Source organism: Scophthalmus maximus, chromosome 21 (assembly GCF_022379125.1).
Source record: "Scophthalmus maximus strain ysfricsl-2021 chromosome 21, ASM2237912v1, whole genome shotgun sequence".
Lineage (NCBI taxonomy): Eukaryota > Metazoa > Chordata > Actinopteri > Pleuronectiformes > Scophthalmidae > Scophthalmus > Scophthalmus maximus.
This window is the reverse complement of record NC_061535.1, coordinates 8,728,794-8,742,898: the sequence shown is the minus strand read 5'-3', so window position 1 is coordinate 8,742,898 and position 14,105 is coordinate 8,728,794.

Sequence of the window (14,105 nt, the reverse complement as noted above, 5' to 3'; positions counted from 1 at the left end):
AGTCATAATCTAAACTCATGACTGTTGTCAGACGCAGAGGAGAGCAGTGTCTGTCGGTGGGAGTCAAGGGGCAGTGAGAGCACTATCTGTGGCACGTACTCTGTTCTGCAGCTGATACTCAGCTTCGTAATCCAAATACACAAGGCCCAATCCAAATATTGCTCTTTGAGATCCATCAGGCACTCAATTATTTTCCTTTCAACTGATGTTTCATTATTTTGAAGGAGTTGTCCCCACACTGTCTTCCAAGAGTACGAATGCCCCTGGACTGCACATAAGAAAAATAACAGTGGAGCCAGTAAGTGTGATTACAGCAGGGGACACTTCTCATACTCCCACAGTCATTTGATGACTGGGATTTTAAAAATAAATGTTCTTAATAAATCTTCTGAGTCCCTACAGGAAAAAACAACCTCCTGATTAATTGGTATTGTCATCGGACAGAGGATATGTGGCATTCGTCTCTCTCCAGTTTATTCTGGCCGAGATGCAGCTTTCTTGGGCTGATTCATTTTCTGTGGACTTCGTCCTCTTTTATTTGGCTCCACAAACCAAAACAGTAAGAGTGAAACAGAAGACGAGAATATTTTCATCGGCTGCATCAGCTAGAGCCAGGTCTGTTGGACGTGACCTTAGACATTATTGCATACTATCAAGCCTCTCTGCATTAACTGTTACACAAACTATGAAGTTATGCTTCGAGATGATTTCAAGCCAAGTCAAATTTAGGTCATTATGCTGCATTAGCATCATTCAAGTTGACTCTTTACTCTTTAACTTTGTCATTTTATTTCTCTAAAAATCAGACTGTTGAGACATCTGATTAGTTTGTTGATTAACACATCTGAGAGGGAATTACAGCCGCTGGAGCATTCAAGGTCAAGTTGACTTTCCCTGTCACCTCCTTAATGTGGCGTGAAACCAGTAATACATTCTGTTTAATGGAGTGACACAAGGCATCGGTGTGGGCTGGGCCAGACAGGTTTGATCGTGACCATCGAGCCAGAAAGTTGGAGCTGAGCGGCAGAAGGCGCACCGGGAGCCCTCCTCCATTTCAATGCGCCGCCTGACAGCAAGCATTTTGCTGATGGGGACCTAATAAGGCCTGGCATGGAGTGACCCCGGTCCAGGCCTGCTGACAGCCTCCAACGCCCCCCCTCCGCACAACCCCCTGCCTCCACCACCCTGCTTGAGCCGTCAGGCGGCCCCTTCATCAAGGCGGCCCATACGTCTCCCCGCAGTGGGCCAAACCCTGACTTTTATCATGGAAGGCCATTGCTCGTGTCAGATGGGCTTAATGACTCAATCTATCCGATCAAATACAGGGGACAGCAGTGGCATGCTTGGAATGGGACTGGGCTTTGGAAGAGGGGGGGCAACTTTAATTTTACTTTGGTTACTTTGTTTTTTCTCAAAAAGATGCAAAGCCATTATTTCTTCCAAATAAAACCAAAAATGGGAGTGATAAAAGTCAAGCAAGTATAAATAATACAAGTACCAAACTATTAAGAAGAATTGGTAAAAGTGTTATCGAAGAAATTTCATTCAGAGTTTCCTTTCATGATGTAGTGTATAGACATGAGAGTGGCATCCATCTTTTTATTTCCATGTGTACTTTAAAAGTATATATTAACTAAATATTTGAATGCACAATATTTGCATTGAGTCTATAATTCTCACTTTTGAGTCACACTCAATCCATGTTGAGTCATGAGTTTAGGACTCTTTATAAGAATTGACTGTACCCTATTCCCTATATATATATATATATATATATATATATGTATATATATAAAGCCAAAACTTTCTGCACGAATGGAAACCACCAAACGAAAAGTACAAAAATATGTTACTTTGTAATTTGGGTGAAGTGACCCTTTAAAAAAAAGGGAGACTAATGCACTTGCCAGTACTTTGCCCTCTTGAAGCCACAATTCCTCTTGTGCACTCTGACAAGTAAAGTCTTGACTGAGCCCTGGGCTTTGCTAATGGAAGGCAGACAAAACATTTTTCTTTGCTTGATAGCATCTGTTTGCAGTACAGAGTGGAGCGGATATCAAGAGTGGTCGGCGAGTTGGAGCGAGAGGGGGGGAAAGAGATTGTGACACATTTCAGACAAGTGCTAATGAATGTAAACACCACTGCGGCAAAGACAACACAGCGCGAGGGAACGCCGCCTCTGCAGAGAGGGTAATTTAATCCATTTTTCAAACGCACGCTCGCCTGCCACAGTGCTCTTATCGGCGTCATCATGGGAGACGTTAAAACAGGCTTGGGATGAGCTGTGTCAAGGAGACAGAGTGGAGAGGGAGGGCCGCGGAGGGAAGACCTCCTGTTGAGAACATGAAGGAGGACATTTTCACTGCAAGGAAGGTGAAGGACACCTTGGCGTTGCATCCACTTAATGAAAAAAAATGTGATGCAACTTTTTTTCCCCTTTAATTTTTGAGTCAGTGGGGAGCTGATTGAATTTGTCTTGGTTCAAAAACACAATTACTCGAGGAAGAAAGATAAAGACGGCTTTATTTAGCTCTCAGCGTCCACACATGAATATTACTTGGCAAATTTTGTCTATCATTGATGAAGTCATTTCCTAAATGTATTTGTTTATTTCCCCTCTCTTTGTAGAAAGTATCAGCTGGCTATAGAACAACTCTTTGGGCTTATTTTACTTAATTCATGAGGGTTATACATTTCCATATTCAGAGTGTGACCTCAGCCTGTATAAGAGTTGGACAGAGAATCTCCACCGAGTGACCTGTGGCCTCTGTTGACCCTCATTAGTCAGGCCCACACACAGCATCTGTGTTCCAGGCAGTCAGTTAACCTAAGGCCACCATCAACCCATCCATCTCTGACAGCCGCCTGGCTCCAGCTGACGAGCAACAAACACATTATTAAATTATTAATTGTAGATTATTTGAGCATTGTTGTCGTGCAGTACACTTCCCTGGCAACTACCAAAGCTGGTTGTAGGCATGCACCGAAGTCCAGACATGTTCCTGAACTTTTCCGGAGGGACCGTGTGTGAGAATGCAAATGTCAGCAAGTATTGCTAAGGACATTTTCTGCAACTTTTCCTGCCAGCCCCCTGGTCAATCTTCCATAAAAAAATGATCTGAGTGAGCCCACGTGAGAATGCAGCAGGAAAATGTCCGGCGGGCAAGAGGAAGTGTTGATGACTGTAAACAAAAACACTTCTCTCCGCAGCAGAACTATTGCCATGTTCCTGCCTCCCGCATGTTCAAGCCAGACGCCACAGAATGTTCCGAAAAAATTCCTGCCGTTGCGAACGTGTCTGACTTGGACAATCTCCTGCCATGTGCGACACATGCGCAAGGCAAACTCCGGAAAATATCCGGACCCAGTTTTTGCGGACATTTTCCAGAGTTCATGCTCTTGTTACTCATACAAAACAACCATGACAACTGGCATGCAATTGAACATTGGCACCATTTGACGTCATCTGCCCTTTTCCCCCACAGAGGTCAAATGTGCTATTTGTCAGTTGCTTTGGACAGACGCGTCGAAGGAAACAAATGCACCGATGTGTCACGGCGCGTGTTTCAGTCGACAAGCGGCGATACAACGACGTGCAATGGATCACCGGTCTGCAAGGGAAAGAAAACATCAAGGGCACGGGGCCAGATCGAAAGAGTGAAACGCAGCCATGTGAATTTGACGAACAGTATGTTTTTTTCTCTTTCGCTTCTCCACCCCGACATGTTAACAGAGTCACTCATCACAGGCCAGACTTGTGCTGTCTCGGGGGCATCCACAGGGATGTCATTTCTCATGGCCTCTTGGAAAACACAATATACAAACTTTGTCATAAGGCAGGACCACCTAGCGAGGGGAGGGGGGGGCAGTCACTATTCACAAAGTGCTCCATTCACAGAAAAAGCAAAATAAACACGTACAACAAGATAAAGATTGCCATGTAAGCAACAGACAACTGCACCAATGGGGAGTTTGGATAAGACACAGGCATGTTTGCACATGAATGGTACTTTGTCTTTACACTGTGCTTTTTATTTCACGTCACAACAACAGAGTGCTCTTTTTCAAAACTCGAGCCCTACACACAGACAGGTTAAGAACCATTTTGTCAGAAAGTCAGAGGATTACCAAAGTCAACAGGATTCATCGTGCGGGATCAATGAATAATTCAATCAATCCAATAGTTGACGAGATAGCTCAGCCAGGACGAAGGAGGTGGACCTGGCAACTGTAATGTGTGTCGTACAACCTGTACCACCCCCTGCCTTTTGCTCCTGTTATTTGTTATATAAAATATAAAAACGTGTAATCATTGTGTACTTAAACGCTTAATCTGCAGAGGTAAAGCGAACATTAAAATCTCCTCCCCGACCTGAATATTGTTTTGACAGGGAAGTGCGATAACGTTCCCACTGTATTTTGTCTAACCTGCAGACTGTGACAGGGGGCTGAGGTTTAGACTTCAGGGTTAGGGAGGCAAATAACGTGTGAGATTACTCCACCTGACAAAAAAGTACAGATTCCAGTGGATGGGGAAGATGAAGGAAACGGCACTGGAGTTGTCCCTCTCCGAAAATCTCAGATGCTCGCAGACTCACACGTGTTTTCAGGCAGACTCATTCTGACATTTGGCGTCTCATTTTGTTTCCTGCCAGCACCGATGGGTTTGCAAGCAGATTTAGTGCGAACTGATTTGGATGTGATTACAAAATAACACTGGCTGTGAATGTGATCCAGATGCGGAATAAATGATGATAATCTTTTTCCAAAATAGCATGCAAATCTTAATAGCTTGCTTCTGTCGCCCTCATTTAAGTCATTTGTCAGATTTGTGTTTTCAACTATAATCACAATCGCACAGCCACACCAAAAGCGCATGTTTGACATTGCCAAACACTAAATAATCATAACTGCAAGTGCTAATATTTGCTCACAGTAGATGTTTTATTCATGGGACATCTGTGCCACTTGGAATCAGCCTGAAGCTTCACAACCCAAATAAAAATTATTCAATTAAACTCTGCAAAGTTGATGGACAAATGTTTGCTGCTTTTATTTTTCATTTTATTTTCCAGCAGCCCAAATCGAACCCCGTAACAAAGCACTCGTAATCTCTAAATGTTGCATCACCTCAACTGCTAATGAAAGGATGGACTGGGGCCTGGTTGTTTTTTCTGATTTGAAATATTAATACGGCCTCACAGCCTTGCGAGATGCAAAAATGTAGACTGGGGCCCATGGTAGCACCAAAAGCAAGGCCGCAGCTTGACAAGGCAAACAAGAAGCCTTTAAATAAATGATGAGTCTAAAGGTTTGTAGAGGCTCCCCGACAAGAAATAACCAATGTACAATGAGCGCAACCCCGACCCAAGGATTTAAACACAACTTCATCAGCACCAGCGGGGAAAAATCCAACATTAATGCACAACGTGTGTCCTTTCACAGTGAAGAACACTGGGGGATATTATTATGTATGAAAAAAAAACAAAAAACAGCACTGTCGGGGTCAGAGTCAGTCACACGGATTGAAGCAGGAGACAAACTGATAATGAGGCCCGGACCCCTTCTTCACTCTCATTCTTTTTCTTTTCCTGGAGAAAATGTTGCGGCGTGCACTTCTGTCTGCAGAACAACAACAAAAAACCATTTACACTGACAGGCTGGGTGTTTGTTCCCTCGGCGCTGCGGCTGCACCGCGTACCTCACAACCCGAGCATGGAGAAGAGGTGGAGTTATTTTAGAGAGCGGTGTGTTTGGCACGGCACAGAGACACGTTCCACCCCGCTGTGTGTGTGTTTGGTGGAGGAGGAGGAGAAGAGGGAAAAAAAAAAGCGTAAGCATGCAGCCATTGCTGGCATGTGGACACAGGATGTTAAGTGAAATACATGGAATGTTTTACTGCATTGAGAGTTGATGGGATTGGTTGTTTCTCGAATGGAGCTCTGACTGTGGAATGACAGAATGCGGAATGAAAGGTGAAAGGTGATGTCAGTATTAAATTAGAGAAATCTCTAAAGACATCGGCGGAGGCTTAGTTTGCTACAAGAGCATCAACACACCTTCCATGGATTCCCTGTGTGGTGAACAGTAACATATCATACATAACAAGCAGTTAGTCCCCCTTTCCACACTGTGTTGGACTCACCAAGTAAGTTTGAGTGTTCTCACACGGCACATAGGCAGCTTACAATGGCTACAGATCTACCACTGGGAAATGCTTGATTCAGATACATGCGCAGGCTTCTCACTTCTTACCCCCGACCGTTGATCTTGTGAGCTGTTGCTGTAGGCTTAGCTTTACCGAGCTCGCTGATTTAGCTTCAGGATTTAAAATGCCATTTTCAAACTGAATCTTTTTTGACGTTTCCAGCTGAGTAGTTTCAAAACAAGACTTCAGAGGCAAAAAGTAAGAGTCTCTTCCATTTGGAAGACAAGTTAATGGTTGGTTATCGCTCGCCGCAGCTACTGCAATGCCCTTCTGGCAGGCCTCCCTTCATGCACAGTGAAACCCTCACAGATGGTGCCGAATGCAGCGGTGCATCGGGTCTTTGATAAGCAGAAAAGGGCACATGTCACCCCGCTGATACTTGGCACTAACGCTTCCCCCACAGATCAAATTCAGGGTCCGCACCCATCTACTTAAACTCAATCATTGGGGTTTATGCTCCCTCTGAGCCACTGCGTTCCTCCAAGGAACATTGTTTGGCTCTGCCATCCCTGCACACAATGTAATCGCAGTCCACACTCGTGATCTCACACACTTCATCTTATTGAACAGATTTGGGATGTTGTCCTTACCCCACAAAGTCTCCTACTGCCCTGAAGCTTTAGTGTTGTCCCCCAGTTGTAATTCTGCCAAATGAGTAAATTGACTTTACTGTACCGCAATGTAAAGCTGGTCCAAGTATTATGAGAATGTAAATGAAATTGTTTTCATTTATATCCACAAAGAGAGGCAGCATGAGGGAAGAGAGACAGAGGAATGACATGCAACAAGGGGTCCCACAGGCCAGGAGTTGGCCCATGGACATTGCAGTAATGTGTGTTTTTAACTGTTTAATAATTCCGTACCAAATTGGGGAAAAACACAATAACATCCATACCAAAAGGAGCGCCTTGTAAATATACTCAACCTATTTGTAAAAGATTAATCTCCCTTCATTAGACTTGGGTTGTATCGTAAGCTAAACCTCCCCTTAGCCACAGAATGGGCTCTGAACTCCCTGCACCCTGTACATCGCTTCCACCTAAAAGCAGAGAATATCAGCGAGAAAAGAGGGGGAAAAAATCAATTGCACCTTGCACTTGTGTGTGCATGTCAGGGGCCTTTCAGAATTGGAACCTAATTAAATTAACCTCAAAGGGAAGTCGGGACTGGAAGCGCGGCCGGGGCACTCAGGGCACGTCCGATGATTAGCGCATCGATTTATTAAAATGGGCCGGCCGGCCAGCAGAGACAAGACCCTCTTTTCCCCCGCCGGGGTCTTGTTTACTCCAGACTGAGACAGTGAGAAACCGCTCTGCTCTGCTCTGCACGGAGGAGATAATTAGATGTGAATGAGCGAGCATCTCTGAAATACAGTTAGAGCTGGATGTATCGGCCGCTGCTTTGTCCTCCGTGGTGTGGCAGTAATGAACAGCCGCAGTAATGAACAGTTGACGTTTTGGCCTTCTTTTTTTTTTCTTGCCTGTGTGAGGAAGTGCACATCAATATCAGGCAAAGGAAACCTGCAACCTTCTTTTCCATGTAGCTTGTGTTTGATAAGGAAACACGAAAATCTTGAATATTTAATGGATGTCGCACAAATCTTTTTTTGTTTCACAAAATCAAGTTGTACAATTTTGGCACCATGATTTCCATGTTCCCCAGCCTGAAGCACCCCGTCTTTCGGTCCGTACGTCTCTCTGACCCCGTCTCACGCACACGTACACAGATGTAACCCACTTGTGTGAGCAGATCCAAATGGAACATGGGATGTTGACACAACAATACACTAGTAAGTCAGAGTGACCCAAACCAGGAAAAGGTAAACAAACAGCAGAGGTCACGGGTTCAGAGCCCAGCGCCTCCTAATCCTCAGAACGGGCCTCTCAAAGAATCTGCGGCCACAGCGGGTCATTCATCAGGATATCCTGGCACTGACTCACTTTGTCAGCAAGCCTGTCGCCATAAGACAAAAATATGCTCATCATCACCGCGCTTCAGGCTGAGCTGGAGAACTCTTGACACCCTAAGCCGGTTGCAATTGTAAGAACTTTGCCTGCTCTCTGGTGACTTCCTGGTTCTTGGACTTTGCATGCGTGTGATGTTGGCTGAGCCTCCTTCTGTTCACCTTGTGGAACTTTTGCTTCGGCCAACCTCTGCTCTTTGACTACCTGCGGATTTTTGTAAACCTTGTTTTTGTGCCTGCCTGCCTACACTCTAACACGTTTGTTCTCCATCAGATTTCTGTTACCACCATGCTCAACCAGCTCCCCATCCACACTATCCCGGGGCACTGTATGAACCCTCAGACCTGTTCCCCTGCACCTCTGGATTTCCCTGCTTCCCCCCCCACACTCCTGTAGTTCAGTTGGTTTTCCTTGGTATCGCTCAGCACTACCTTGCACTTTGACACTTTGTAGAGCACATTTTGATAATCTGTTTTATAACAACCTTGTTTTACTTTGACTTCCTGTCTCCGTCTAAGTGTTCTGCTTTTGTGTCCCTGATAAGAACCGTAACATTTTCTACATCTCGGAGAACAGCAAACAACCTTATGAAGATACATTTGTTCCAGCCAAAAAAGAGAAAAAGCTGTGACGTGTTCAATTCATACAGTGTACTGTATCTGAATATTTCATATGGACTTATGGACATATGGCACTTCTGCACATGCAAAACATGTACTGTTTAAGCTATATAATAAAAAAAATACTTTATTTCCGGGTGCTCTTTGGTTTTCGTTCAACTTGTAACACAAATCCATGATGTAATCTATCATTTCACACTGTACAATGTCTCCATTGTTCAGTGAAATAGTTTGCTCCCTGTTCCCTTCGGGCGATAGATTGTCTTAATTTTCAACTTTAAATAACCTTTGACTGACTGACTGCAACACGCTGCATCTCATACACAGCACAGGAATTTACTGTGCTCATTGGAGCAGAAGCAATAGCTGCGAACTTCTCTGTTACATATTGTTAGTCAGGTGAAGTTACTGCCGACGCTTGCGTTTTTTGCGTGACCCGCTGATGGAAAGTGACTCGTGACCTCTGGATCCTGCCTTAACAAATGCAATTACTGATTCGCCCAATGAGGTGTAACACAAGCAAAAAGTTAAATAACTCACAAAATGGAAAGTCATACTTATTTACAGCTAGAGCTCTGAGTCTGTTTAGCTTGTCTCGTGTTAAGCTGCTTATCGGCAGTGTGAGCGATGTCGAGCCGTTGGGTCATTCCATTCGTGTTGTTAGAGGAAATACTCCACGGGTCAATCCAAACACTGTAAAAGTGCCGAGAGAATGAGAGAGATCCCACGCAGAGGTGTACATTTAGTGTTAAAACATCTTTACCATTGATACGCTTGCTTGCATGTGTCCTTTTGCTCGCCATTATCACTCACAATTATGATTTTGTTTGGATTCCCACATTGCTGCTCATATTTCCAGCGGACTGGCAGCTCAATGATGGGGGGTGGGGGGGCTTCCCCGGGGAGTCTCAAACGCCGCCGTTTTCAATGTGTCTGATCCCGCCTCTCTATCCCAAGCTGACTGTAATTGGCAGCCTGTCCTCGTCATTGAGTTATTACATTTCCCCTCTCGGCTATCCCACGTACCCCAGGGAGCACTTCACACTGTGAGCAAGTCCCGCGAGCCCCCTCTCTGCAGGACGCAGAGGACCTGCAATATAGTCATCCTCGTGGTAAAAGAACTCCTCCACTGCCTTGCTCCCTCTCTCTCTCTCACTCTCCATAATGGGCCATCATAGAGTTTTCCAGTGTATAATGAGGCTCTAAGTGGAAAATAGCGTAAGCGCCAAGCATTATCATTTCAAATTCCTGAATGACCACAATTAATGCAAGAGGGTGGATATTTTAACGGTGTGAAAGGAGAAGAAAACAATTGTGTGCTAATGCATTAGCAAGAGGGCTTAACGCCTCCGCGCTACAAAGAAGCCGCCACAATAAAAGGTGCAAAAACGGTTCGCTTTTCCACAGGATGCAGGTCCCTTTCAACTTGACATATCTTTTGAGTGGTTTTTTTATGATGTGGCAGCACAGGGATGATTTATTCTCCTCTAAAGTCGTCCGAAGTCGAAAATAAACACCGGTTCAGTGGCTGCCGGTGTCACTGCTGAACAAACACAGACCTGCCTGCAATTAAAGTCCCCCGGTTTCCTCCAGCAGAGCTGACGTCTTGGTTGTGCAGGGGAGCACGAGCGGGGGCCACGGTCCATTTCCTGCATATTTTCCCCGGGAATAATTACTGACACTGCTTTGCATGATTAAGAGTTCCGTAATCGCACAATTTCCATTTTGTTGACTCATACTTGGCGACGGCTTCGTCTGCAGTGAGACAAAAACTTTGCAAAACTGGTGATTGAGTGGGAAATACAGACGCAATTATCTAGTGAGCAGTTACTTGTGAGAAACTTGCGTGTGCGTGATCAGTATTTCCGATGTTTTAAAAACTCCAGACCGAGACAGCATACGGGTAGAAAATTTATTTTGTGTAAGGACATAGCGGTTGCTTCATTACATTGCTACATGGGAAGATTGCTCTCCAAACATTCAATAAATGATTTCAATTCTTGAGCAAGAGAACAGACACTTTACCGACTCACAATGCAGTGCATTTAAAAAAAACAAAAAAAACTGATTTTCATTGAATGTGTCCAAATGACTGTTAAGCAGAATGGGTCTCAGTCATAAACCACTCTATTAAAACAAAGTTATATGCCATAGTATGATCCCGCATGAAACCCCTCTCCACTTCAAGTACAATTAGTTAGATTTATTGCGCTAGAGACGTCTCTTTAAGACCATCGGGATGCTGGGGTGCCGAGGAGGCCGACAGTTTCAGGTGAGACCCTATCATTATCCATAACTAACCATGCAGTCTAGACGACATTGGATATTATAGGGAGGAGACAATTAAGGATGTTTGTCAGACAGACGGCTGTGGCGCGGACTGGAGGAACGGTTGATGCAACGCGATATCTTAAAGGCAAAATCCTCCATACGTGGATAGCAGATCAAACGAGGACACACTAAGAGGAGCAGGGTTTTTAAACAAGAAAACACATATACAGTAACGGATTTGTGTACTGCAGCCTGAGCTAACTTCATCTATTAGTTATAGTCTAATAATCATGTAGGGTAGTCAAATGAAAACTATACTATCTGAACTTTGTAAACAGAAATGAGGTCGTGCGCAGTGGAGATGTGGCATCTTACCTCTGAAGGTAGAAACCAGATTTTTCCACTCAATTGCAGAGGAAAATAGAAAGCCTTTTTCTTTACTTGTCCATTATACCAGAACAAATTTCACACTCACTGTAACTCTAGTTATCGTCCTGTAGTTGCAAAGTCTCTATGTGTACCTGACAACGCTGACTCACTCGATCTGACCCTTTTGTTCCAATGTGGTCACAGTTTAGAAGGACTTTTAATCATCATGACATCATTACATTTCACCTGAGAGGCATGTCGTCACCATCCTCTGATTTCCAGCTGCTTGCCCAGTTCTTGTCAGAGAGGGGAAACACGCCAGTTCACCTGGAATGACGCAGAGTAAGAAAACAGAGCTGAACGGGGCAAATGGAGCAACGCAGAGAAGTTTATCCACCAACCCTCTGCCGTCTCAAACTCAGGTCTCGAGACCGGATTGAAACGCACGCGCAAGCCTGTCCTCGTTTCACTCGCTCCACCTCACTGACTTCTATGACAGCATTAAACGAATGAATAACAACTGAGCGAAAAAAGGCTGCTACAAAGGTTGATGTGGATATCACATCCCTGTACAAATTGAAACACAACCTCAGAAGAGGTAATCAGTGAGGAATTCAGGCGAGCTGGCATCCGTAATGGTCACTACTGCTCTCGGTGAGGAACGGCCAGTCTTTACACTGTAGTTTTATTCCCCCTTTGTCTCTTAATTGCTGTTATAATGAATATATGCATGGATGATAAAGGTTCTGGCTGCTGAGGGTAGCTGGAAGACAATGTTTTGGCCACTGCCTGTTACAATGAGTCACAGCGAGGGTTGAAAATCCCTTTGCGAGTTTTCTTACCACCCCGTGAAGTTGCTGTGGCTCAGGTTTTGGCAAAGACACGATAACTTTAGTTATAACAACATCCGTTTGGAGTCCAATATTCACTTGGCCTCTGCCATCTCCTGAGGCAGATATTTGGCTCTTTAGCTGCTAAGTGCTCCTCTTTCTTTAAAAGCCAGTTGTTACCTTTGTCTATCTGCTGTTTGGTGCATGACAGGAAGCATTCAAAGTGGTTCCTCAGCTTTACTGAGCACAGCTGCCGGCGTTGGGAAATGGCACTGTGAGGGCAGGGACCCAAACAGTAAACTTGTGGGCTGTAAAAACCAAAAGAATTAGCTGAAAGCTGCTAAAAGGGGGAACTGCAGAGCTAGGTGATTTTTCTTTGAGAGTGAAACAGAAATTCTAGACAAATATTGTATTCCAGAAATGTCTGGAGCAACATTTGCGGACATTTTCGGTCCCACATGCAATGTCCCGAGCTCAGTGCACGTCTGAAAGCAGCGTACGAGTGACTGCTTAATTGCCATTTGACCTTTTGGTTGTATGAAGTCATTTTGTATTTTTGAGAGTCTGGGCGGACAGAAATGGAGACTTTTGGAAACGATTCACTCACAACTCGCCTAGTCAAGTCAAGTAGAACTTTATTTGTCCCCAATGGGGCAATTGGTTGCGGTTGTGCAGCAGTAATCCAAAACACAGAAGACACACAACACAATATCAGTGAATGCAAAACGTTGCAAACACTTGGTGTAAGTAACAGTTCCTCCTCGTCCTTGTTCCAAGATAAGAAATTCCTGATCTTACTTTTCACCATTGCTTCTCCTCGGTCATAGCATTTTCTGCAACTAAGCAACCAACTGCAAATAGACAATCTTCCTCCTGTTTACACCGGCATGCGAGTGAATGGTCATGCGATATGTGTCCCTGTTCACCTTAACTACAGCTATGGTTTACCTTATTCTCAAAACACTACTGTTAATGTAAATGTTTAAAACAACAATTCTGTTATGTAACCTGTCAACACATTGTAGAGAAAAATAGAAATGTAATTTTCCGACCAGCAGAAAAAAAACAATCATAAATCTTTCTAGCATGGACCATGTGTCCATGTAGCCATGGAAAACATCTTGGATAGACATCTGTCTTCACTGGCGCATTAATCAATTAATAAAATGACAATGGAAAGTAATGGAAATATAATGAATATTCCCATATAATTTTTATATTTTCTTTGGACAGAATTGAGAGACTGCTGCTGCACCTGTTGCATAATGACCCTTCACAATAATTGTACTGTGTACTTTTATTGCCAAACCAACCCATGCAGCGCATTTGCAGTTTAGCCAAAAGAGCCCCACAATGTTCCAGTTACACTTAGTCACGTTCATAATGTCCTTGCAGCATAGTAAATCACATCTTGACAGCACCGTATGACATCATGAGTAAAACCATATGACAGTAAAAAGAAAAAGAAATCCAGGTAACTACCCCGACAGCGCAGAGTTGTCACTCACGACAAAACTTCTTTCTGAGATCCGCTGATGGCTCAAAAGCCGAATTTGACCTTTATTTAGCCGTTTGAATTCGGTCACAACCGATCAAGAGACCAAAAGACAAATTAACAGGGGGGAAAAGAAGGAGAAGATTTTATCTGGCTGGGTGACAGTTTCTGGAATCACCTCTGGACCTGACGTGCGTGATGCATCAGTCAGTGGCCAGTGAAAACATTCTTCTTCACTCACAATGGATTTCCAGTGAATTGTATCACACATGGCAGAGGATGCATTAATTGTTAAAAACTAATTTTGGGAGCTTTCGTGTGTAACCGAGGGGCAAGGGCTTCGGCTTA